Here is a 25,843-nt window from a genome sequence, read left to right as displayed (position 1 = left end):
CTCCGTTTCTCCCTCTCCGTCTCTCCGTCTCTCCGTCTTTCCCCTTGGCATCCACGATCTTTCGTTTTGTCTTTTCGTCGTTCCCTCTGGCCGGTCTTTTTCTCTCTTCCCTGCGCGACGGGCGTAACTTACTCGACCGTGTAAAAGAGTAGGACCGAGGAGAGGAAAAGGTACAGGAGCGACCGAGAGAGTAAAACTCGCCCGACGAATCTCCATGCTAACAACGAACCCGTCCTAATTATTCCTCGAGTGTCGGTAGAAAGATCGTCACCGCGGCGAAAGAGGGCGAGAGAACGCGAGGGAGAAGCGAAGATACGACGGGACGTAGACGGGGAGAGAACGACCGGGCCGCGTTACCAGCGGGAAAGAGACCGAACGAGAGACGAAGAGTAGTAGTCGTTCCACCTCGTGGCAAATGAGCGGCACTCTGTATCGATCACCAGAGGTCACGACTCGAGATAGGTAAATGTGTGAATATGTATAGGTATGCAGCCGGCGCGTATAGATGTGCACGCGCTTCTAGCGATTGCGGGCCGACCCGCGCGTTCAGAGGAGCGCGGAAAAAGGAAGAGAAAGAGACGAACGGATAGTCGACGTACCGACGACTTTACGCTGGTAACTTGACTGGAACTCGACTGGGCTCACCGGGTACCGGAGTCTATTGCTACTTCCGTATACAAACACGGCCGAGTGCTTTTTGTTCAACGATACATCATCGGTCGCGCACGCAGCCCGGAACGAAGCTCGGGGTCTTAGAACGAATCGTCCTCTATCGCGAGGAGCCTCGTCGCGACCAGCCGCGTACGACGCGAATCTCGGACGTTCTCGGTTTTCGACCGACGACCGCGACGACTCTCGCGAAGGCGTCGAACGCATCGATCGTTGCGTGCTTCGCGAGCGTACGCGGCTCGGAGCTGCTCGTTAACGACGTTACGTCGTTCTTGTCGGAAAGCTTACGGCGAGATCGACGTAACTTCACCGATCGATGTAATCCTTCGACGTTGCGATTCCCGACCCTCGAGGTCGGTCTGCGGTCGAACGGACCACCGATGACGGAACCGCGTCTCGTTTCTTTCTCAACGAGAAGAATCGTCCGTTGCCTATTCTCGTCGAGTGTACTGCTTTCCGGTAGGATCCGTGGGAGCATCGATGCGACTCGGTACGACTACCCGCGAACCTAACATCCGTGACCCCTGTGACGTTTCTCGACCGCGGTGACCGACGACACGGAGTCACGAGAGCGTCACGCGCCCGAATCGTGCGATTCGTGGTGTCTCTTCGTACATTCGACGCACGAGGACGTTTCGCGCGTCCGTTGCGCGATGTTCGTTGGTAGATCGGTTCGACGAGTGGCCGGCATCGGGCCATCGACCGAAAAACCACATTAGCCGGTCGTAGCTGACGTCGTCAACTATTTAGAAACGATACTCCGGAGTCGCCGCGTTTCAACCGATCGCGGTTCCATTCCGTATCAGCGAGCGAGGTGCGCTCCTCTCTCTCTCCCTCTTTCTCTCGCTCTTGGCTCTCCTTCGGCCGGGCTGGTTTCGATCGTGCGAACAAACCATCCGTAGCCCACCAACCAACGGTGGAATCGTGTTCCGTGAGTCCGTCGGGTTTGCGCGAGAGAGCTGCCGCTTCTCTCCCTCTGGCCTCTGCCTCCCCTCGCAACCGTCTCCTCCTCCTCCTCCTCCTCCTCCACCACCTCCTCCTCCTCCTCCTCCTCCTCCTCCTCCTCCACCTCCTCCCTCCCCCTACCTCACTCTCACCCAGAGTATTGAACGAACGAACGCGAGGAGAGGAACCAGGAGACCAGGGGCAGCGGCGACCCGAGAGAGAGATCGAGCGCGCGAGCGGCACGAGCGCTGGATAGACGGAGCACGAGCGAACGAGAGTCAGAGAAAGAGGGTAGGGAACGAGAGCTTCGAACGCGAACGAGCACGCGGCGGGAGAAAGATGGAGGCAATGCGAAGCAGGGTAGCCTGCCGGCATACAGCATAGCCAGAGAGACGTGTCGGCTCTGTGGATCCCCTTGCCTCGTCACTCGGGGCTCTACCCTCTCGCTCTTTCCCACTCAGCTGTTCGACGATCCTCTCTCGCTCGCTCGCTCGCTCGCTCGCGCTCTCTCTCTCTCCTTCTTCGCCTTTACCGTTTCGCGTTTCTCTTTCTCCGCTCGCCAGGCTAGCCTACCTCCATCCGGAGCGCTAAAGTCCTCTCTGAAATGCGACGGTAACACCCTCCCTCCTCCCGCGCCGCCATCTCATCCTCTTCTGCCGTCGTGTCCCGGCGTCCCTTTTCCTCGCTCGCGACCTCTGTCCCTCTCTTTCGTTCGTCCCTTCCCACAGCGACCCCTCCCGCGCGGTCCAATCGTGGCCCTCCGTGCCGTACAGATTACAGAACGAGCGAAGAGCCGAACCAGTCGCGAGCGAGAAAGACGGCCAGAGAAGAGAGATCAGGGTTGCCCGCGTCGTCGTCGTCACCGTCGTCGTAGTCGTCGTTGTCGACGGTTTGCGCGTTCTCCTCGAGCGAGAGGAGATCGCAGCGTTCTACCGTGCCGTCCATCGCGCGAATCAACGAAATGCTCGGGTTTTTGCGAGAAGAAACGACCACGAGTTACGCGAGCCGAGAAACCGAGTATCCGTGGCGTCCTCTCGCAGGTAGCGGGCCCAGAACCGAATCGAGAGCTCGGGGATCGAAGTTTGCCGAACGCGAACCCCTCTCGCGCTAACCAACGAATGCTCGCGTTTTTGCGACCCGAACCGACCGAGAGTAACGCGACCCGAGAAACGAGTATAACCGTCCTCTCGCAGGTAGCGGACCTCGAAGAACCGAATCGAGGTTCGGAGATCGAAGTTTGCCGAACGCAAACCCCTCTCGTGGGCTCCAACGAGAACCACGGGCGCAGGAGGGACCGAGGTTCGTAAGAACCGATGCGATAAACCGCGATCAATGATCGGCAGAACTTATGTGTGTCACGGACTGATAAGATAACAATAGTCGGTGTACACGGCTCGTTGGACGACGCTCCGACGGACCGCAACCCTCGTACGGTAGTCTCGCGCGCGGTGAGATAACACACTCGGTACGGATATATTTATTTATTTGTTTCGGGCAACGAGAGCGACGCGTTACCGTCATATTGTTATTCGTACGCGACCGTGCTCTTCTACGGTTATTCTTTCTTTAAGGGAAACTGGTGAAAAAATTGCGCGACGATGCGTCCAACCGTTGTTCTCCTTCCAATTGAACATCGAGGTTTCTTTTTTTTTTTTAAACGAGTGGACACTGTCCCGTCGCGTTCCTCGAGTTTCTCTTAATCGTTGCACGTAGATTAAAAAGAGCCGATCGAGAGCGTTGGAAAATATTAAATTATCCAATACGCGTGGTTCATTGGGTGTAATTCGTCGGTAATTGTGGTCCATGGGCGGCCATGGGGCGACCGGAACTATACGTTAAGTACGCAGCGACGTATGGGGTAACGCGTACGACACGTATAGAGCCGTGTCGAACGCCGCGTTACTACGAAGAAGGAAGCAGGCGACAGCGGAATAATACATAATACGTATGCCGAAGTATAATCTCGGATCATAAATAGAAATCGTAATATTACACCCGTCATTAGCCAGCAGTTAGCGAAACGTAAGTCAACGTGGAGTAGCGTAGCGTGGAAGAGATAACGGGCAGTTAAAATAAAACAATCGATAAGATTGAGATACGAAGCGGGAGGCGAAGCGGAAACAGAAGAAAGAGGAAGTCGGCGCATCGTTGATCCGGAATACCGAATACATTAATCAATAACAAGAGGGCTGCCCGTTTCTCGAATAAAACGAGAAACAGGAAAAGCGAACAATTTCAATGGAAGAGCGCGAGCGCAATATAACGTGGAAACCCTGAATAGTAAGTATTAATCGGTCTCGCTGGCAAGCCGCTCAATGCTCGATATGTCGTAATTAACGTCGGTCCTTGCATTTTTTCTTCTTCTTTTTCTTTTTCTTTTTCTTTTTTCTCTCGTTGTTTTCAGTCGCAATGTCTTCGGGGTACGTTTATCTACGAACCACGGAACCACCGATACAGGCTGCACTCGCTTCGCGGTTGCATTCTTATACGCGACGCGAGCCTCGGCCGTATCCAACGAACGGAGACGGGAATACATCGTTCCAAGAAATATTCCAACGATGAATACCCTACTAATTTGCACTTCGTTTGTAATCAAACGCTTAAAAGTATTCGCGCGTTGTACTCGATAGCTGCGTAACCACGGAATATGTGCTTTTATTCGGCTCGATCGTCGAATACAGGATACGCACAGGTATTTTGTAATTGCCGCGTCAGTGAATGCCGAATGCATTAGCATTTCATATTCTATAGCTGAGTAAGCAAAGAATACTTTATTCGATTTCGGTATTCGGTACATTTTTCTCTAGGTAACGAATAACGGTTTCGTCGTCGGTTTTGTTAGCCTTTTGTAACGCGAAGTGTAATTGTAAATTCTCTTTCGCGTCTTTTTTCTTTTTTCTTTTTTCTTTTTTTTTCGGTAACAAGAGCACACTGTTGCGGTGCGACGAGAGGTGCATTTTTTAGTTTACTTTCGAAACGATGCGAATAAAATTTATCACCGTTGAAAGAGAGCGTTATTTGAATATCCAATTATCCACGAGTAGTTCCATTTCGATAAGAATTTCACCGACCCCGGTATTTCGTAAGAAAATCCCCAAGTCTCGTAGGATCCGAAAAATTCCCCTGTCCTTAAAGCCTTCGCCGAGAATTCCGTAATCGTTGGAACTAAACTCCTACGCGGTTTCGCTCGGTGCCCAATATCCGGCTGTCACGCTTCGAAACGAAGGAAGACAAACGTTTCTCTCGGTATTCTTCCGTTTCTCGATGGTTGAATACCACCGCGGTGGCACGAACCGGCGGAATCTTTTCGAGGGGCCCCAGAAAAAGCCCTGGGCCTTTTTCGTGGCAGCTGCGAGCGAGCTAGAATCATTGTGCGCGCACTTTGCGCTCGCTTGCACGAGCGTTACAACAACGCGGCGACGATGCGAGCGTTCGTTCGTTCGTTCGTTCTCGGTCGGTCGGTGATGCGCGCGCGCGAGCACGTGTGGCACGAATCACACATGTATCGAGTTTCAGGAGGCACGTTAGGCGTTACCATCGACCTTCTTATATGGAATCGCGTGCGAGAGGCAGCTACGTCTGAGAAACGGCCGTAGGAAATAAACGCGAGTGTACGCGTTTGTACGTGTCGCGAAAACGAATAATTGCCGCCCTAGCTACCTTCCGCGTAATCCGATGCGTGTATCACTTTTGAGCAACAAACGTACGTCGTCTTATCGGATCCCCTTTTGTCCCGACGCGCGAGCAACTTTAGAGGAGGAGGCGGTAGAAGAGGAGGTGGTACGCGCGCTCGCGGAGGGAGGGGATTAAATCGCTCCAGTTTCGAGCTTTCGGCGATAATTACGCGCCGCGTAAATTAAATCGTTTCTTTCGATCGCGTGACCGAAGCCGAGATTATACGATAATTAGATAACCGCGGCGCTCGATCTCTACGAGTAACTCGGTCCCCTCCTCTTCGGCTGGATATTCCATTGTGCTCGTTTCGTACGCGATCGTACGCTATACGAGAGAGTCCAACGTATTGGGAATAATTGCGCGTTTAAAGTAATCGGCGGCTCGGACGTTACCGCCTCGAGGTACGCGATACGTTCGTTTTGCACGGCACGGTGTATAAGCTCCGAATCGAACGGTCGAGACAGCGACCACCGAGCTACGTAAACAACTCCAAGACGGAAAAAGTATTTCATCCGACGGCGAAAACACACACGAGCGAGAGCGTACGTTAATTACTCGCATTAACTGCACTTTTACTTCCTGTTCGCTCGGTTCGCGGTTCTCGTTCCAGCCAAGGTACCGGAAAGAACTTGTCGCGTCCGTGGAACGAAACGAATTCCCCAACTTTGCGCCGCGTTACCAGGAAAGCACGACGACGGGGGCGGGGAAAGAATCGAAACCGAAAAAACCGGGTTTCGAAATTTTTATCGAGCATTCGTCCGCGATTCTCTCGGCTAGGAACGAATCGACGTTAAAATTAATCGAGTTCCCCAGCCCCGTTTCACTATTTTCCGTAATACGCGGCGGTCCATTAAGATTTCTGATTACATCTTCGTTGTCGAGTCTCGAGAATTCGGTCAATGATCGTCGAGGTGTGAAAATTCCACTCTGGATCGCGACTCACTGTTATCGAACCGGCATACCGAAAAAGCAGAAACCGTTCGGGATTCCCCATGACGATGCGGAGACGTTCGAATTCCATCCACCGTAAATTCGACTCGCCGCTTCCGAGACCCGATAATTCACGAGATAATTGATTAATTAATCTTAATCAAAATAGATTGCGCTGGGCGTAAGGACGTTAACGGTCGTACTTTTAAAGTGATTAATTCAACCGTGCATTAATAATTCTGGATACCATTGTTCCCCTCTCCGCTTCCTCTGTCCGTTTGTCTTCGTCTACCACCGGCTCGAATGTCGCGTTCTCGCGAAACGAGACGAGGCCACGTATCAACGTGTGTCGCGGATGTGTACGTTTCGGCGTGATTTTAACTCGAGTCCCATTTCTAATACACCGTCGTTTATTACGACTTTCGTACGTACGATCGCGATCTCGTATTCGTCGTTCCCATTGTTCCATTGTGCCGCGTAATATCCGTCAGCGATACCTCGAGCTTCCCCGGAGCGGTAAGGTCAATATTAAAACGCACAAATAATCATCGACGATGGATTCACGGAGGCTGCGCGATCGAAACTGCGCCACGCGATGAGTTATTTTTATTTGCACACGGATAGAGACGGAGAGACAACGCGCTCGCGCGATAAAGAGAGAAAGAGAGAGAATCGAGATACGATTTATACGATTTCTGGGCAAGCGGTTTATAAATTGACCGTCTCTGAAAGAAATTCCTCCGAAGATCTTAATACTTCGTAACAATCGTCTTTGACGATGGTATTTCTCCTCTCTCGGTGAAAATACGGTAGAATTTATATCTCGGTGTTTAAAAGCGCGACGGTGTCGCCAAGAGTCGACGCGACAATGGGAAAAATTGATCTTCCGGAAACCATTGGTATCGTGTTTTCGTAGCTTCAAGGTTCTCTGTACGTAATTCGAACCCGAAGAGGGTCATCCGACATCGATCGAAACATTGAAAAAGACGTTACGTCGACTGTGAACTGGTTATTGAACCGTGACATAATTACAGTCGAGTTTGCTCTCAAGACGCGCGAAAGAAAAAAAAAAAGAAGAAAAAGGAAAAAAAAAATAAAATAAACCACTTTCGCCTTCGATCGTCGAGCGCAGGGGAAAAATAAAACACTTTATTTTCTATTTGCTCCGAAAATAGAACCGTTAGAAAAAAAATATCGTTCGCGCGAACGAGCGAACGAGCTAGGTTTATCTTCCCCGTGATTGTGCTCCCCGTCACAGGTGCGATGGTTACACGCGCGCGCGCGCGCGCGCGAGCGCGTTTTAACTTTCTTTTTACCAGAAAAATCGTAATTTTCGTTACGTAAACCGTACCTTTTTGTCGCGTTTCTTTTCCACGTGCAAAACGCACGGAAGTAAGAACACCGAAAACCGTACGTACACGGCCCGGCGAGATATTTACAAATAAAACGCGTTCAAAGTTGGGCAGTTTTTCCGTATTGTAACGCTCGAGTCGTCTGCCCTCTCACTTCGTCGGAGAGAGAACGCGAACTTGCAAGCGAGCGTTCTCGCTGTCTCTGTCCGGCGAAACGGTAAACAGGTTATGCGCTGAAACTGTATCTCGTAAAGTAGTCGCTCTTCGATGCTTTTAACGCGAAACTTTTTTACGCGCGAAACGACCCGAAGAAATCGTCGAATTCGTGCTCGGTTCGTTCCAAGTTTCGACTGGTTTCGATGACGTTGTACCCTCGGTTCGTGGAATGGTATTTTCCTTTTTTTTTTTCTTTTTCACACCTTTGAAAAAGAATACCTGCGGGACAGTTCGGTGTCTCCGTCCCACCGGGATAATTGCCACCCCGTCCACGAAGAAACCGACCGACGAAACCGCTCCTCTCGCTCTCTCTCTCTTTCTCTCCTGGTCGTACGTTGTAACTTCCAACAGCTTTTCGTGCTCGAGTCGAGCCGATTCTTAGTTTCTAGGGCACGCGAGCGAGCGAGCGAACGAGCGAGCGAGCCGAGCGAGCGCACGCGGCACTCGGTCGGCCTCGTATCGATCACGCGACAGCTTCGGTGTAAACGCATTTCTCCCCCTTTCTGCGCGAGGGGCGACATCTAATGTCATAATGAGTCGATAGACATCGTTGTAAACGGTACGAGGGAGAATTCGATTATCGCCGCGGGCGCAACCGTTGCAGCGACCGCCGCCATGATAGTTCGCTTTCACGCCAGTCTTCGGTCAGAATTTGTTTCTTTCTTTTTTCTTTTTTTTTTCGCGAACGTCGTCGCGGCAATTCCCTGTAAAAATGTTCGCGAACTCGCGCCCACGAGGATTAATTCCTTCGCGCCGGTGTCGGCACGTACGCGGGTTTCGTGCGCGTTCTCGATCCGCCGGAAATAAAACTGCATACGTCCAGAGAGGGGGAGAGAGAGATAACCGGACGTGGTGGGGGATCTGGAAGATCGAAAAAAATACACGGATACGAGGCGTTCGGCGCGCTGTTCGCCCGTCCCGAAATTCTAAATAAACCAGGGACACCCGGAGACGTAACGAGCGGTAACAACTGTCGCGCGCCATCGTGAATAACGACGTCGATATAATCGGGGATTTTCGAACGGGCGCTGCGTAACGACCAACGTGACTACGGGGCCGTGGCAAAAATTTCAAGCATTGCGCAACAAATATAAAAAAGATTTCTCTACCGAACGGCGAATTGCGCGAGCCGCATCGGCCTTTTCTTTTCTTTTTTTCCTTCTTTTTTTTCCCCTCTTCTTTTTACGTATTTTCTTCGATACCGAGCGGTAAATCGTATCGTCCTGCGTAAGTACGCGAGGTTAGATTTCTAAAAAGGTAAACATTAGGGCCACGAATTCGTTTGCAAAAATTTCGTCTCGTTCGATCTCTTCTCGCCAAGAGTCGAGTACAGATTTCAAAGAACCTTGCCCACCATCGAGCTTACGAGAACGCACCGTCAAGGTTTCGAGCACACCTTCGACCGGTTAAAGTAATTAAATTATCGAACTAATCGTTCCTGTTCCAAGAACCTCAGCACGTGCTTTCGATATTAGGTAACCAAATTGGTTAAAAATTCATCGTCTAAAACCGACAACGCGCAAATTTCTCGATTTTTAAACAATCGCTGAAAGAGTACCCACCTACGTGGCTCGCGGTACGTCTCGTTGACGCAATGGCGGGAACCATCGCCGATGAATTACCCCGAAGTTCATTCGTAGCGGCCATTGTCGTTCAAATCGTTTGAAACTGCACCTTGTAACGTTTCACTGTTTCCTCGAACCAGTCGGCCGACAACACGGGATTTCTCGATCGAATACGATCGTTCGAACCGAGCTCGTCGGCGTACACGATGCAACTTTCGGTATCGCCGCGAACGAGATGCACGCCTGTTCGAAAACGATCGTTTAAATAACGCGCCGTTTCGTTCGCGGTTTTATCGCGCTGAAAGTCCGAGATACGGATTGCACGGTCTAATGGCACGCACTAAACTGCCTACGGTCACTGGTCGTCGGTACGAACCCTCGTGGAAGCGGTCCTGAGGATTACTAACGGTAAACGGAAAACTTTTGAGTCTCCCGTAACCGTATAACTACTATGCCGCTCGTCGTCGTCGTTGTACCACGAGGTTTTACGGCCGCGTTTTCCGCGCGAGAATTCCTTCGAACGACGCGATAATTTCCATTCCACGTTTTCGCGCGGGTAATTAAATTATCGATCGATCGAGAGTTGTAAATATTTTCCCTCTGCCGCCAAGGTGCACCTAGTTTCGACGCTAACCCAGTCATCGACACTTTCCATCTATTCCATCGACGCGATTATTAATAGTCGTTTACCAATAGTTATTTACCAGAGTCTGGTCCGCGCTCGAGACAGAGAACTCGCGAACGATCTTTCTTTTTAATTCTATAAATGGAACCCGATAAACGGAATACCTCGAGCTCGAATTTCCGGGTACTTTGATCGTTTCTTTAAACGTTCGAGTACAAAACGAACTGTAATTGTTATTTAAAAAAAAAGAACAAAATGTAAGTTTCCTTATGGTGAATAGCTCCAGTCTTCTGGTATCGAATAGCGGTCGAGGATCGATCCCAGGAATGTTCTATCGTCGTTCAAAGCCAACGATGACGAGAAACGAAGAAAGAAAAAAAAAAATGCGTCGATAATTGGCACACGTGCCTCGATCGAGCGACGCTACCTGGATCGTTGGTACGGGATGCCCCGCGAAAGATAACGGTCCCCCAATTTGGTATACCGTGTAGCCCGAAATTCGGCTGGTTAAGTTTGTTCGTAACGTCGAGTCGCGGCGATTTCATACCGGAGTGCATTTACCGCTTCAACGGGCGCATCGCGAATTCAACCTACATCAATTGCTCCACTTTCGCGGGAACGCGAATACTAACGATTGCCAAGGACGGCGGTAAGTAGTTCCCAGAACAATCCCAGTATATTTGATAGTGAAATGTTTCCGTACCTTCTGGTCGCGCAGCGGAAGTGGCCTCCACCGGCGGTTGGATCCGCTTTTTCCCTCTTCCACGGCCGGTTTTCCAGCACCACTCTTTCACCCACGCACCGAGCAACGAGGACCACGTTCGATCACTGGCGAATCGGGCGCATCCTTTCCCGTTTTCTCTCCACGGTCCTTGGTACGTTTCGTCTCTGTCGCGCGCACTCGCCCTTTGTCTCACTCCCGTGAGCCGTACACGCACTCTCCTCGTACACGTGTGCGCCTGTATCTGTGGAACGGGCGTCTTTCTACTTCCAGTTTGCTATCTCTCTCTTTCTCTCTCTCTCTCTCTCTCTTGCACTCGCGTGGTTCTTTCGAACCGAGAACGAGAACCCTCTCGCTCGATACAGCTGGACTTCGCTGAACACCTCGGTGTTTTTTATCGCCGGTTCCTCCTTCTAAACCTCTCTCTCTCTCTTTCTCCCTCTCTTGCTCCGTTTCGTTCTCTTTCCTCGTTCCACCGACGTCTTCGTTTCTTCTTGATTTCGCTCGTTCGCACAGAAATCGAATTTCCAACGTAGGCGGCGGGGAACCACCAAGCAGGAACGAACGAGGGTCGCGCAGCTGCGATCACGGAACGTTGCGATCAGGAGGAGGCGACATTTCTACGCGGGTACGGGAACGACACGCGATTTCGTGCAAGTCTCCTCACGAGCGAAAGGGTCGGTAGGGGGGGACCGGGGCGAAGGGAGACCGGCGAAGACGAAGGCGAGGGGACGTGAAAAAAAAAAGAAAAAGAAAGAAAGCCCCGAGAGCTCTGGCGTTGTCTATAACACGGCGAACGGTGAGTTTTCCTTTCCTTCGGAGCCACCACGAGGCGCCCTTCTCCGTCTTCTTGCCGGAGCGCTCCAACGGCCTCTAAACAATGAATACAATACGCCGTGATGGCTGACATGCGGACAAAACGCGTGCTGCGAGAACAATGTCCCGCGAAAAAACGCGCGAGGGTTCTCCCTCCGTGTCGCGAAAAAAAAAAGGGAAGAAAAAAGAAAAAAAAAATACACACGCGCGCACACATGTACACACACACGCGCACACGCACAACCGAGGAACTGGCCGTTACCGCGCCGACCGGCGGAAAAAATAACGAGGAAACTGAAAGACGAGCGAAGAGGATTCGAGTTGTTCAACGACCATCGCGGCGAGACACTCGCGTTTCCACTTACGATGCAACAAAGTGCGTTACGTGTACGCGCAGCGCCGGATAAAACGCCAACCAACGGACATTTAGGTACAACGATCGGAATCGTTCGCTCGGAAAGATGGATCTCTTCGATACGGGGTTGTACCGCACCGCGAGGTTCCTCGACGCGTTCTTTAAATCCAAACGCGCGAGGCACGAAGTTTGCCCAGCGATACGTCGGTGTTCGATCGCGGCAAGTCGATTCTCGAATCGTGTCTCGAAACGGGAACAACGGTCGGGAAACAACGAACGACGTTTCACGGTGCGCGAATCCTTCGCGAAACGGCCGTTGGAAAGTTTCGTCGGTTAACGCGGGAATTATTAAATTATTCGAATAATTCCGGGCCGGTTATTAACGGTTCGCGAACAGGGTGTCAAAACACGCGTAGTAGCGTTCACCGTTTCGCGCGGGCGTCGTGAAATTCTCGATAAATTCCGGGCATCGCGAATCAACGAAAATACATCGGATAAAATAACTTTCGTTCAGTTGCCCGCCATCTGCCACGGTAGCGTCCCTCGTCCGGTCTAACGTCAAAATGTCCGCCCGTTGGTGGGTTCGAGTCGAGGCCGGTGTCGATCCACCATCGTTTCGAACGCGAGATACGTCGAACGAGTCGCGAGATTCGACGGAGCATCGACGTACGTTCGCTGGGAAGAACGCGGGGTGAAACGGAAACGACGGGCGCGTAAACCGAAGAGAGTGGTCCTGACCGAAGTAGGCTTACCGACCTAACCGTTACCAAGCGCGTCGCACATGTCTTATCCCACGTTCGGTCGTTCGATAGGTGTCGCGACGCGTGTTATTACGCACGGTCGCGTAATTGCACCGAATATTTCCCGTAACGAGGGATCCCTCTGCATCGTCGCGTGTCACCGAGGACGAACTGGTCGTTACGCGTATTTCCCCGACAAACAACCCGGGAGACGCTACCGTCGCGACGCTGTACAGTTTTCCACGCTTGTATACCCTTCGCTCCTAACGCGGAACGATTAAGTAACGAGGCGAGCTTGTACGAGTCGGTCTCCCGTTCTCTCCCCGTGCACGAGAATAAATTCACCCTGCACGCCCCGCGTGGGGATCGATACGCACGATTATTTCGGGAACTCGCCCCGTGTTCGTCGAGCGCGAGAGAGCGAGCGACCGAGCGACCGAGCCGGCCGACCTACGAACGAGAGCGAGAGGAAAACGCCGGAGCGGATAAAAAGAAAGGGAGGCAGAGCGGAGAAAAAGAGGGGCACACACAGCCCGAGTCAGGACGAAAGGACGCGGACGACAGACAGAGGAGCGAGAGAGGGAGCCGAACAGAGACAGAGACAGAGACAGAGAGAGAACCAGAGAGCGTAAGAGAGAAAGACAGGGTACCCTTTTTGCCCCTGGAACCCGAAGGCTGTACGAGGAGAGGCTCTCTCTCCCCGGGAAAGGTCGCACGGGCACGTAACGTCTCCGTACGACGAGCGAGCGAACGAACGAACGAACGAACGAACGAACGAACGTTCAACGTTTTTCAACGCCGTGCGATCGATTTTCATCGAAAACGCGGACGGACACGAAACGACAGTCCCTCCCCGGTACGCGAACGAGTTCATTCCGCAGCGAGTCCCACGATACCGCCGTGGCGCGTTGCGTGACCGAACACGAGCGAACGAAGCCCGGTAATAAGCGGCTGAGAATCGTTTCCAGGCGTGTACGGAGTCCTTTTCCCTCCTATAACGAAATACTACGCTCGACGTAACCTCCGATCAATTTACGGGGCGTCGTAGGAAGATAGAAAATTATGCTCGATACCTGCGCCTCGAACTCGCCCGACCAGTCCCCTTTTCTTCCCTTTTCACCACCGCCACGGCGAATTCCAACGATTCGATGTACGAACTCTCCGGAGCCACTCCGGGAGGTAATCTCCGGCCGAAACCGTTCCGATTTTTCGTCCCTCGAAACTTTCGCGGTAGAATTCGAACTTTCCAGGCTGTCGATACCGGAAGACCGATCGAACGTTTTCGCGTGTATAATTTTGTCGAAAAATTTCCCTCTCGTTTGAAAGCGTCGCGTATCGAACCATGCACGTTGATTTCTCCGTTTCGATCCGATCGTTCCATCGCGGAGAAAAATACGTTGTCGAGGAACTCGGGGTTCTATTTTTCGGACGAGAAAAAATAACGGGCAGCTGCCTTCAACTGTTCGCGGTAAACGATGCTTTTTACACCGAGGAATGGAATCGATTTTAGCGCGTAGGAGAGATTCGAAACCGCGAGCCACGGGAACTTCCGTCGAGTTGTTGTTCGAGGAAACTGCAATCGCGCGGCGGTGGTGTTCGTTAGAGACGGTAAGTCCTGTTTTGAATAGACTAGCCGCGCGATGAAATAAGGTCAGCGTAACGACGCGCAATTCGCTGAAAGCGGTAAAAGGTTTGGCGGAGCATCGGTATGAAAGTTTATTCCCGGTTCCCCGCCGCCATCGCGCTCGACTTTCGTCGGATGCGATCTCGATAACCGCGCAGAACGCGAGAACTCGAAAAATTCGTACTCGGGAATGTTTCACGATTTATCGCCACGCATCTCTCCTATTATTAGTACTCGCTACATCGCGGCCCCTCTATAAATATCGGTCCCCGCTCGCGCGGTCGCGTTCCTCTCGCGAGAAAATCCCATTTTCTGTCGGCCGGATCGAAATAAATTTCGAGCAGAATCGTCATCCGTGCGGTAATTGCGCCTCGTTCGTAAAAGACGAACCGTTCTTACCAAAATCGATTACGAATAACGAAACACCCGTGTCATTCTCGCGAATAAAGTAACGCGAACGACGAAAACAGAAGCAGAGAATTTTCACCCACGAAATTCTATCAAATTTTTCGATCTATCGCTCGATCGTTCGTATGGAATTCTCGCGGTGAACGAGAACGTTTCGAAGGGAAAAGGGACGCGTCGAAAGGACGAAAATTTTGATTCTTACTTTCTTTCAACGAGGGAGGTACGAGATCGTAAGTTACCCTACGAGAAGACGACGATAATCGTAGGTGAAATTCGTGTGGCGTTCGCTCTCGATACGTGGATCGTTCGATCGATCACCAATGGGTCGTGCTTGTTCACGATCGATCGGAAAACGTTTGGCAAACTCTCGAGGCTTGGAGCGCAAGTTTGCGAATTTGTCCGAGCGCAGCGAAGAAGTTTCTGTCGGTTGGTTCGTTCGTTCCGCGAGCCAAGTTATAAATACGTATTCATTCACGACGCGTTTGGTTAGTCGACTTAAAGGATTCATAGATTCTTTATTCATGTATGCTAATTGCGCCACGCGGATTACGCCGGTTAGTCACGAGAGTCATCGTCGTGGAAGGGTTAACGCATCGTTTACATTCGCCGGATCCGTGGCGCTTTCTCCTCGTTTTTCCGCGATTGTCGGTGCGCGTAACCCTTGCCGTTTTTACGAGCCTCGTACCTTAAAGAAGCGATCAACGCGAGGCGAAACGTTTCGTCATGTGCGAGACACGTCGATGCTCGACAGTGTCGTCTTCCGCGATTAGTCACGTTTCGATTTCGTAAGACGGATCGATCCCGCACGGAAGATATCCCCTCTTTGTTTCTCCTACGATCCGCTGTGTTCTCAAACGACAGTTATCGTTCGAACATGCAACGTTCAAGTTTTTACGATCGAGACGATAGTTGCTCAAAACCCCCGTAACGCTCAAAGGGCGATACTCGTTGCTCGACGAAGCGGGATCGATTAAGACACGATATTCGAATTTCGAGCCTCGTAATTTACCTACGCGAACCGCTCTTGGCGAACGCTTCCTCTTGGAGGAAGAAGGAAAAACTTTTGCAACTTTTCCTCGATCGTGGACACGTTTTTTTTTTTCGAGTTTGGATTTTCGGTTACTCTTCGTCCGCAGAGGAACGAAGAAGAAAAGGCGGGGAAGTTGAGAGAATCGGTGTACGTTTTATTATTAGTAATTTGAGAAACTCGATGCCATAAATTTTGCTCACCGATGACCGAGAAACCTTGTTTCGAACCATGACAGTGACCGTTTCTTTAACCCTTCGCGGACGGACATTTTGGAGCACGAACGTTAGACAGGACGAACCGGTTTCGCAGCAGATGGCAGAAAACGATCGCGTATCTATAATTTACTTCGATCGTAGTTTCTGTATAAATTTTATTTTCATTTCATTAACCGGGTTGCGCGCGTCTCGAGGAAGTCAATTTTTTGTTCGTTTGCGACGACACGTGTCGGTCAATTATCAGTATACGTGCCGTAACGAACCGTGGAGAACGTTCATCGATTCCAAGAACAATTATCGAATCCCTATTCAACGAGTTTGCTGCGCAATCGATCGAAAACGTATTAAAATCCAACAATTGACATTTAACCCGGCCCCGTGACGAAAAATACGAGTTACTTTGAACTCGTCTTTCGTCCGGTCTAATTCGACCCCTGTGCAAACGTTGCCACCTACCTAAGCGTTGGTCCAATTTGTCACGGTATCGCGAGCAACGAGCGATAAACAAAAATGTATTTTTCAAAATTCAACTTTGCACTTTACCGGTGGTTCGAGACCGGAGCGAAGTTTCAGGTAAACTGCCATAACCGATGCGACGTTTCGGTGGAACAGCAAGGGTCATTTTCGTACCCCCTCCACCGATCCAAGGTTAATCCCAAAGTTACTCCGGCATCGATTCCGCCGAAACTCTCGACAACGTTCCAAATCCACGTAGCGGGAATAATCGCGGCCCGATCTTGCTCGAATTTCTTTTCATCGGCGCGCGGATTAAAACGCGCGTATCCGTTCGCGGTCGAAAAAAAAGAAGAAGGAAAAAGAAAAAGAAAAAGAAGAAAAAAAAAAGAAGGAATCCTCTCGTCCCCTTTGTTCCGGAGATTGTTTACAACCGGCCCTCGTATATCTGGTCGCGCGTAGACGAGCAGGAGCGGACAAAGATTCGCCGCAACGTCACGCTCGAGGGGCCATGAATCGCTGAAACGAAACGCGGAAATAAAGCATCGCCGCTGCGTGAAAATCCAATCGCGGTCCGCGAGCCAGCCTGCTGGGATAACTGTTTCTCGAATGTTATCGATCTATTTGTCATCGATGTAAGCTGCACCACGGAGTCGAGATTACGGCGCAGATCCCGCAATTTCGTTGGAAAACCAGAACGCGAGCGTGGCCGCTCGAGAGACTATCGTTGTACGTGCTTCCGTTGCGTTATCGCTTGACCGATCCCCCTCCCCTCTCTCTCTTACTCTCTCCCTCTCTCTCTCTCTCTCTCTTTCTCTCCCCGGCCGGCCGATACACACGGTTACCAATCACCGATAAAGGTACGTACGGTACATTCGATATTCGATTCTTCGTTGGGATCTCGTCGCCACGGAATGCACGTTTCGTTGAGAAACGTCTCGCGCGTAGTATTTCGGTGGAGGAAATTGGAAAGAGCGTGGTCGCACCGCGACGCGTAAATCGATTCCACGCGTCGAATACGAAATCGTGGGGGATAAATCGTCGCGGGATGCCCACGTTGGCGTATCCTACGCCAATGGCCGTGGTTGCATTCGTTCGTAGCGGCGACGCTGCTATTAGAACGCGGAACGCGTTCTCGCGAACGCACAGCTCGGAATGATAGATGATCGGTGACTCGGGCGGGTTCTAACGCGGGCGCGCTTCTTTGGGCGAGTCTGAAGTCATCGAACGAAACGGTCGAAAAGACCGTCTGCCAACTGCGAACTCGGCTAAGCGTCGTCTACACTCCAGCCGCACTCGACGCAAGAAGTGCTCTCCGGAACTCGCGAAAGAGCGCGCATCTCGTTCCTCCGCTCGCGTCGATTTAGGTCGTTAACGGTAAAACGGCGGCGTTCACGCTCGCGAAACCAAAGAAGACCCGTTACGACGGCTCTCGATTTTGCTGACGTGCCCCGCGCACCGACCGACCGCTCGCTCGCGAATCGTTCGCCGGCGTAATTGCACCTGCACGAAAATTGCGTCACCGGTGTGAAGCAGCGTTACACGGTTTCGACGATGAATCCGAACCCGAGAAGAGCCACGGTTTTTGTCCGACCGGGCCACCTCGCGACGCGGAAACCTACACGCTGGGAAACTTTTGCGTCGCGAGACGTATTTCGAAATACGTCGCGCGAACGTTAACCAACGGCTACGTATCGCCGGAGACGTTTCGATGTTTCACGATCGACGACCACGGAGGGAGGGGGGACAATGGAGCTCGTAACGGAGCAGGACGCGCCGCACCAGGTATCGGGAACCCTCGTCGCGCCAAGCGAACCAAAGAGACCGACCCGACACCGTTTACGTTTCGTTAAATAACACTAATTTCAGGTTAGCTTACCCCCGACGATATTCACTCCTCGTGCTCGCTGCTGCACCTAACTTATCTTCCTGGCACTTCTCGATCGTACGTGGAATCGACGAACACAATGCGTAACCCGGACGTCGTCGCATCGAATCGAACACCAACGACCGTCTATCGATCGATACGATCTAACCGATTTCTTTATCCATCGAAGCACTAACCGTGTCACAACCTCGAATCCCAAGGATTCGGCTCGTAATTCTCTGTGTGTGTGTTTTTTTTTTCTTTTTTTTTTTTTCCGCACTTACGTTGGCAAGTGTGGGGGGTTTGGCGGCGATTCGAAGGGATCTGACGGGGGACGTAGGGGCGAGGGGTGGGGGTTTGGGTTTTCGGGGGGGTGGGGGGGTCGGATAGAGAAAATACCGCGGAACTGTTTCACCAGGGAATAATAGAGAGAGCGTCGCGGGTTAAAGCACGGCTTCTTACCTAACGCGTCGAATGGTTCGGTCTCGCGTGTCACGTCGCGCCTAACGAGGCTGGCTGCACACCTCCGATTCGACGAAATATCATTCCACGTCTGTCTCCCAGGCACGAGGCGAGAAGACCTTCGAGGAGACCTTCGGTCCGCACTTTGTGAGAGGGACGCGCAGGTATAACACGACGTTGGCGATCGGTGCCTCCAAGGCACGACGACGACGACGACGACGACGACGACGACGACGACGACGACGACAACGACGACGACGTTAGCTCTCTCACTCGTTCCAGCCCCGGCACGACACGTCGCGGCGGCGTCCCGAGGAACCGAGAAGCCGTAACGGCGATCACACAAAGGACAATCGATGCTCTCCTCCGTATTCTCACTCGATGTCGTCGCACTGTTTTCACACGCTACGAACCACGGACCCGAACACCCGTGTACGCGATCGCCGGCAAAGCGATCTCCGACCGGCGTACGATCGCGTATTGTTTACGTCCCGTGTACCCGCGTACGCGTTACGTTTCTCTCTGTTTTTTCACGTTGTCCGCCCAAACGAGACCCGTGCTCGCGTCTCTCCACGTCCGTACGTCGCGGGCGCCGATGGCGGAATGAACCGGTGGCGCCGCGAGCGCCGACACAGGCGCCCTCGCGAACTAACCCGCCTCTACCGCCGACGCGCGCGCGATATCACACGCACACCGTACCAGCTACCTCATCGATGCCAGAAATACGCCGCACGAATACACGGGAAATGAGTAGGATCGTACGACAGCTACACTCCGCCGAATCTATAATGGATATTCGCACCGACGGACCACCTGGCCCGCCTCCCCTTACTACAACCTCTAACGGGTGTCCCACGATTCACGCACCGCCACGGACAATGGTGTACGCACCGCGCCAAGCACCCCGTAGTTTTCACCGACCCGCTCCACGAATCGAACTGACGAGGGGTACGTTTCGGTGATCGCACGAGGTCACTTTCGACCGTGTCGATTATATTCGAAACTTGCCGAAGACTCGCGACTTTCGTCGCCTCGTACAACGCTGCGTACGATACAATATACCGATACCATTTTTACATTATCGAATACGCTCGTGCGTATTTCTTACTTTACCAATCTTTCTTTTTCTTTTTCCTTGTTTCTTTTTCTTTTGTTTTAAAAATTCCCAGGTTAATCCAAGTCAAGGTAGACCCAAAGAGTCGAAACGCGTTCGAAACGCGTGCGTGTTTAAGTACGTTATTGCTTCGTGGGAAGTTTTTTTTTTTTTATCTTTGCTTCGCGTTCCACGATTCGAAAGTTTCGAATACTTTTCGCGAACGAATCGACGATAGGGAAGAGATAAGTGGCAGCGTTTTGGGACAAAGTTTCCGTAATTCGTTACGATGTCGCTTTCTACACCGTGCAGAAGGAAAAGCGAATTATCTTCGAAATCTGCATTTCTCGAGAGTCAGCGTCGAGCATATATTAAAAGTTACGTTACTGCCGATTTCGCTTTCGCCTAGTGCTCTTGTGTACGAACGCCGGAAGAGTAATCGAGGGTTTCTAACGGGTGTCTTCTCGCTTCACTTTCGATTTCCCCTACCCCTCGACACGATTATACAACGCGTACACTGTTGTTAATACCCGGGAACGATTCGAATCGTTGTCCCGAAGAATCGAAATATTCTCCAGTGCGTGCACAGCACGACCTATCGCGCCATTGAACGAATCCCATAACGAAAAAAAAAAAGAAAAAAACAAATATTTTCCGCGCGTCGATATTCAATTTCGTATTAAATACGTATTCAACGATTTGTTAAAATAGCCCGCGTTCTATTGGCTTCAACAGCTGGCTTCGACGAAACAAGTTACAAAACGTTGTATCGGATTATATGTACACATGTACATATCATTTCGACGCGAGAAATCGAAAGAGGAGCTTTGGAACGATTTTGAATCGAACGATGGAGAAACGTCGCGTAAACTTGCTCCGAACGGTGGAACACTATTTTTAATTTGTCAAACTGTTCGCGAACGGCTCGGAGAGAATCAATTTCGTCTATTCGCGAGGAGAAGTTCGTCGAGAATTTCGCGACGCTCCTCCGCAACGGTAAACGCGTGTTATCGGGTGTATCTCGACACCCGTTTCCAAAGGGTTAATAATCGAATCTTCTGTTCCGTTTTGCCCGAGCAACGGCGCATAGATGAATTACCGCTGTAAGGTTGATACAGTTACCTCGTTACCTTCCTGTCGTAATCGTAATAAAACCTCCAGTGTTCTCGAACTCTGCTCCTTATAACGACGTTAATTGGCCTCCGAACAACCCGTACGGGCTGCACGACCCGACTCGCTCTAACGGGTGTCCACTTTTCGCAGGAATTTTTCACCGATCGCCTCTCACCGAGTTTCGCCATCTACGGTCGAGCGTCTACGGTCCTAGGTTTCAACTCGGACAACTCGGTGGTAAAACGCGCGGCGGATCGTTCGTGACGTGCGTGTACGTAAGAAGAAAAGTATCGTAGAACCTCCATTACGCGAACCGATCGAGGTTAGGTTTTATAACAGCACTTGTAGCTGCACCATTACCTCTTACGCACATACGTACTCCGGTTATATTTTATCTTACCGTGTACACGTGTACGTGCATTCGCGCACGGTTCCACGTATGCGTAATAAAGACGTTTAATAACGATAATAATACGAGGGAGACTCAACGGTTCGGTTAAGTGTACGGTCGAATAGTCGTTAGGATAACGGTTTCACCGCATCTTTGTTCGTCTGGTCTCTGGTCTCGGAACTCGCGGCAGAAGAATCTCGCGCGGCTGAAATTTAATCGAAAATCGCTCGTCGTTTGCACGATGTTACAGTTGGCTCGCGATGACGCAAATAGCATTCGTCGAGGGCGCTAAGCCGAGCCCTTCCATTGGTGGGATTTTTCAGGACGTTCTTCGATCCACGCAGTAGTCGAAACGACGCAGCCGAATTCTCTCGTCGAACGCTATTGCCACGGCAGGGGTACGCTGAACAGTTTCGCGTTAGGTGCGATCCGATTATCAATTTCTCTCCAATGGTAATTCCAAACGTGACAAAATTCTGTTAAAAAATTCTATATAGCGAGCGGGTTGCAGGTACGCGTTATTAGTTTCGTTGCGTTACAATTTCACGTGCATTTACATCTCGCGACGAGGCATAAAACGAAGAAGAAAAGGGAAAATAAAAATCCAACGCGTGCAACGAATTCAACCGTGTCCGTCTTTCGATGTAATCTTGGAAATAGAGGGACTTGGAGGAAACTCATTACAACTGCTCGCACTTTGTCGTCGTCTTCGTCGTCGTCGTCGTAGTCGTCGTTCGCGTTGCGCCGACTCGAAAGCATTGGCGGACTCTCGTTTCTTATCCGAAGAAAGAGAGGAGACGTTCCTTTCGGTTTGACTCCGTGTTGCCAATATCCGTTAAAACGCGACTTTCGAATGCTTACGTCGATGGATGTACCGGTGCACGGTGTAATTCTAAGCAGGCAGGAAGAACTCGTTCGTTCCCGTTGATAATAACAGAGTCCGTAAATCTCGGCGAAACCCCCTCGTACGGATTACTCTAATATTATATCCACGCTTGATAACAAACGCGCGAAACGTTTCACACGGGCTCCGGATTAACATTAATTACCAATTACCTACTTACAAATGCTCTTTTATCGTAACTTGGCGCGCAACAAATCGCCGACCGTGTATTTCATTACCGTGTTGATAATTAATATCCATCGCGGTGTTGATTTGCGTTCCGTTTTGCAATTCGAAACGCAGCTGGCGACACGGCTGCGACCAACGGAATTAAAATCCTGCGATCGCGTTCGAACACCTCCAAGAACACCCAGATTGAGTTATCCAAACGGCGAATAAAGGCCAACGAAGCCAAATCAGCGCGTGTCGATTTCACGACGCGGCGAACTGCTCGACCGTTCTTTCGAGCAACGAATTAGGCTATTGGTTTCGACGCAACGAAGACGGAAAAAGTTCCCAAAAATGTACCGGTTACGAATCTACATCCGTCTGTACAAGATCACTCGAAAATGGTTGACCAGAATCGAGGCAGATCAGTACGCATAGTGTTACCGTAGAAAGAAAAACCCGAAAATCTCTATCGAATTTCGATAATTTCGATTCGTCGATCATTTTGCTCGTTCGATCGACAAACATCATTTTCGTATCGGACCACCCGCGAAAACGTTCCGCGGATCCATATCCCGCTCCCCGGATGACCCGAAACTGCACAATTGCACAAAAGAATGCACCGAGTATTTTTCCCGTGGAACGTACACCCTACCGATTCCTTATTTAAAGACAAACTTTGTCGACGAGGGAAAGAGAAACGGTATAAAGAGAAGAAGGAAAGAAAGAAAGAAAGAAAAAAGAAGAGAAAAGTATAAAATTCGAAACGGGCTCGCGGCGCATCGTTAACGGGCATCGCGCGAGGGAAATTGCTGAATCGAGAGAATCGTCGCGCGCTGCGAAGAAAGTCCCCCCGGCTCTGTCCCGTCTATACGGCAGCGAGTGCTCGCATTTTGTCGTCTTCGGCGTCGTCGTTGCGCCGGCTCGAAAGCATCGGAGGACAGTCGTTTCCCATCCCGAGAAAGAGAGGAGTCTCGGGCTCGTTCGGTCGCGTACCTCGCGAACCACGACGCGTAAAGAAAGAAGAAAAGGAAAAGGGGGGGAGCGAGAGACACGTCGCGACGGGGCGAAAGGGAAAGGGGGTACCCGGATCGAAAGACGGGGGTAGGGATAACGGTGGGGTGGGGTGGGAATCGGGCGGGTACAGCGGGGAGGGGGAACCCGAGAGAGGAAGGGAAAAAAGGCACGTCGTCCGAGTGGATGCGATACGCGGACTCGGAGATCGTACGCAATGCCCGTGGCTATCTAGCTTGACTCGTGAAAGCCTAACGAACGCTCTCCGCTTACATACGTGAATTTCTGTCCTGCGCGCTCGGTCTCGCGCGCACTCCTCGGACGGACACCTGCGAGATAATGTCTCGTAATAGCCGCTGCGCGAGTACCGTCCGACGCGTAATCTTCCCGCAGTTTTTAAGAGGTTACCCACCGTCTCTGAACCTGGAAAAACGAGTGTCCCCTTCCTCCCGTACCAGCGGTGGATTTTTACGGGGATGATCTACACCTTGTAATTAAATTACCAGTCACGCGCGTTAACAACGCGCACACTTTTGCGATCGCGAGCCGACGAAAAATTCGCGCTATCTAATCGGGAGATTGGTGTCGCCGGGAACAAGCCGATCGACGACATACCTACGCAACGGGTTGTCCGTGGCGAAACGATCGTATCCTTGAACTCGTCCGAGCGGAGAAATTGCGTTTTCGGATGCTTCGAGTACCTTTCCGTGGAAAAATTACACTTTTTTCGAGTACGTTCGTTTTCCTTCTCGATCGAACGAAGATCCTCCGATAGGTGTCGCGTTTCCACGCGTTCGAACATCGATCCTACGACACTGGCGTCGAATTATACCGCGAACCCGGTTCGAGAGCACACTTTCGAGAACAACGACGAAAGTTGAAAACTTTCGATCCTCGCGCAAATACGCGTAATTCTAGCCGTTCGGTGAACCGGTCACGTGAATCCTCCGCAACGATGTATCGTTCGAGGTTTAAATTCTCCGCCAATAAGGTTTCTCGTCTCGAGGTTGGGACACGCCTTTCGAGAAGATTCGCATCTCTGCTATTTTTCGAAATTACGCGCGTAATTTCGGCACGACCGAGTAGAGGGGAGACTCGAGGAAGAGAAATAGGAGAAAAAAAAAGAGATCGATTTTTTCAACCGTCCGTAGCGGCGCAACCCCTTAAGGGTGGAAAGTGAGATCGAGGAGCACCGGAAGGACCAGGATTTCGTATGATTTACGTACGCACGTGCTTCCTACGCTCGAGTATTTTTCTACGGACACACGTACCGAGCGCGTACGTGTTTACGGGGAAAACTTGTGTGCTCGGCGTGGATCGTAAATACGGGATTTACGACCGAGGGGGAGATAAATATTTTCAGGAACAAGTAGGCGGTGAGATTCGATACTTCGGAAGTTATTCGCCGAGACGCGAACCTACCGTGCATAGTTGTTACATAATGGGACCGCGTGGTGAGCCTCGTTAAAGATTAACGAAGATCGATCCCTAGGAAGGCGACGGGTGGGGGGTATATTTATTGTAACCTTGACACAGTTACCGAATATCTTCCCAGTTTCGTGGCGGATCTCGTGCCATAGAATTCGCCCTCGGATCGCGAAACAAGACAGTTTTATCGCTAACGCGCTCCGCACCGCGGAACATATGTTCTCCAGAAGTCTCTTGCATCATAGTTATGTATCGATCGCGGGTAACGGTGTAACGCGATGCACGATGATGTTCCATTTACTTAGCCCGCGTACATACGTATTTACGTGTGTGTATGAAAGGTGGCGCTACATGGGCCGTTCGAGGCGCAGAAACGCAAATGAAACGAGTGCTAATTTACTTAGGCCGAAGTGCTGTTTTAAACCGTCTTGCGCGTACGCGCTCGAGCGTATTTCGAATTACGTGGCTCGCGCCCTTCGTGAAACATTTTCGCACAGTGGAAGAGTCGTTCGGTTATCGGGAACGCCCGATCGAATTCAACAGCGAGAGATTCTGGTACATCGAGGCCACGATCGAGTCCTCCTGGATACCGTTTGTTTAAAAATTTTGTTCGACTATTTCTTTTAATTTCTCGGCTGTCTCCGTAGACGACGCGTTCGCTACCACGCGTCACACATGTGCGGCGCGATAAGTGCTACCCAAGGGTCGCGTATCCGTGACGGGGATTGAGTTTCAATTTTCGACAAGCAGATGCAGTCTTATCTGCTTACATCGGAGGTGCTACCGTACGTTACGAACGAGGAGCGTTTCTCTAACGTTCGCGCGTTCACAGTTCCCGAAACGCGATTAACGCACCGCTCGAGCGAGCGTTGTACCGTATTTTTATTTGTATTTTCCACCGTCTGAATAGTTTCGAGAATAAATATTTTCAAACGTATCGCAGCGGATAAAAATAATACGATTCGAAAACTATCTGCAACCTCGTCGGTGCTCCGAAAACGTTCATCCTCTCGATGCGTCACCGATACGAGTTCTCACCGAGCTCGTGACGAGAAACGAGCTCACGAATCCCTCGCGCGCGTACC

At 51.1% G+C, this 25,843-nt stretch overlaps 1 protein-coding gene across 7 annotated transcripts in view; it reads right to left on the bottom strand.

Moving 5' to 3' along the window:
* The window catches only part of LOC143152402 (bromodomain adjacent to zinc finger domain protein 2B), a 190,844-nt gene extending 172,174 nt beyond the window's left edge, over nt 1-18,670 (bottom strand). For all 7 annotated transcript variants that reach the window (XM_076322472.1, XM_076322478.1, XM_076322477.1 and 4 more), the window contains exon 1: nt 18,219-18,670. The gene's annotated coding sequence lies outside the window, so the exon portion shown is untranslated. The remainder of the gene's footprint in view (nt 1-18,218) is intronic.
* Between the last annotated feature and the right edge of the window lie 7,173 nt (nt 18,671-25,843).

The sequence above is a fragment of the Ptiloglossa arizonensis genome, chromosome 10 (assembly GCF_051014685.1).
Source record: "Ptiloglossa arizonensis isolate GNS036 chromosome 10, iyPtiAriz1_principal, whole genome shotgun sequence".
NCBI classification, from domain to species: Eukaryota; Metazoa; Arthropoda; class Insecta; order Hymenoptera; family Colletidae; genus Ptiloglossa; species Ptiloglossa arizonensis.
The sequence above is the reverse complement of the archived record's forward strand: the minus strand, read 5'-3'. Positions and strand labels throughout refer to the sequence as shown.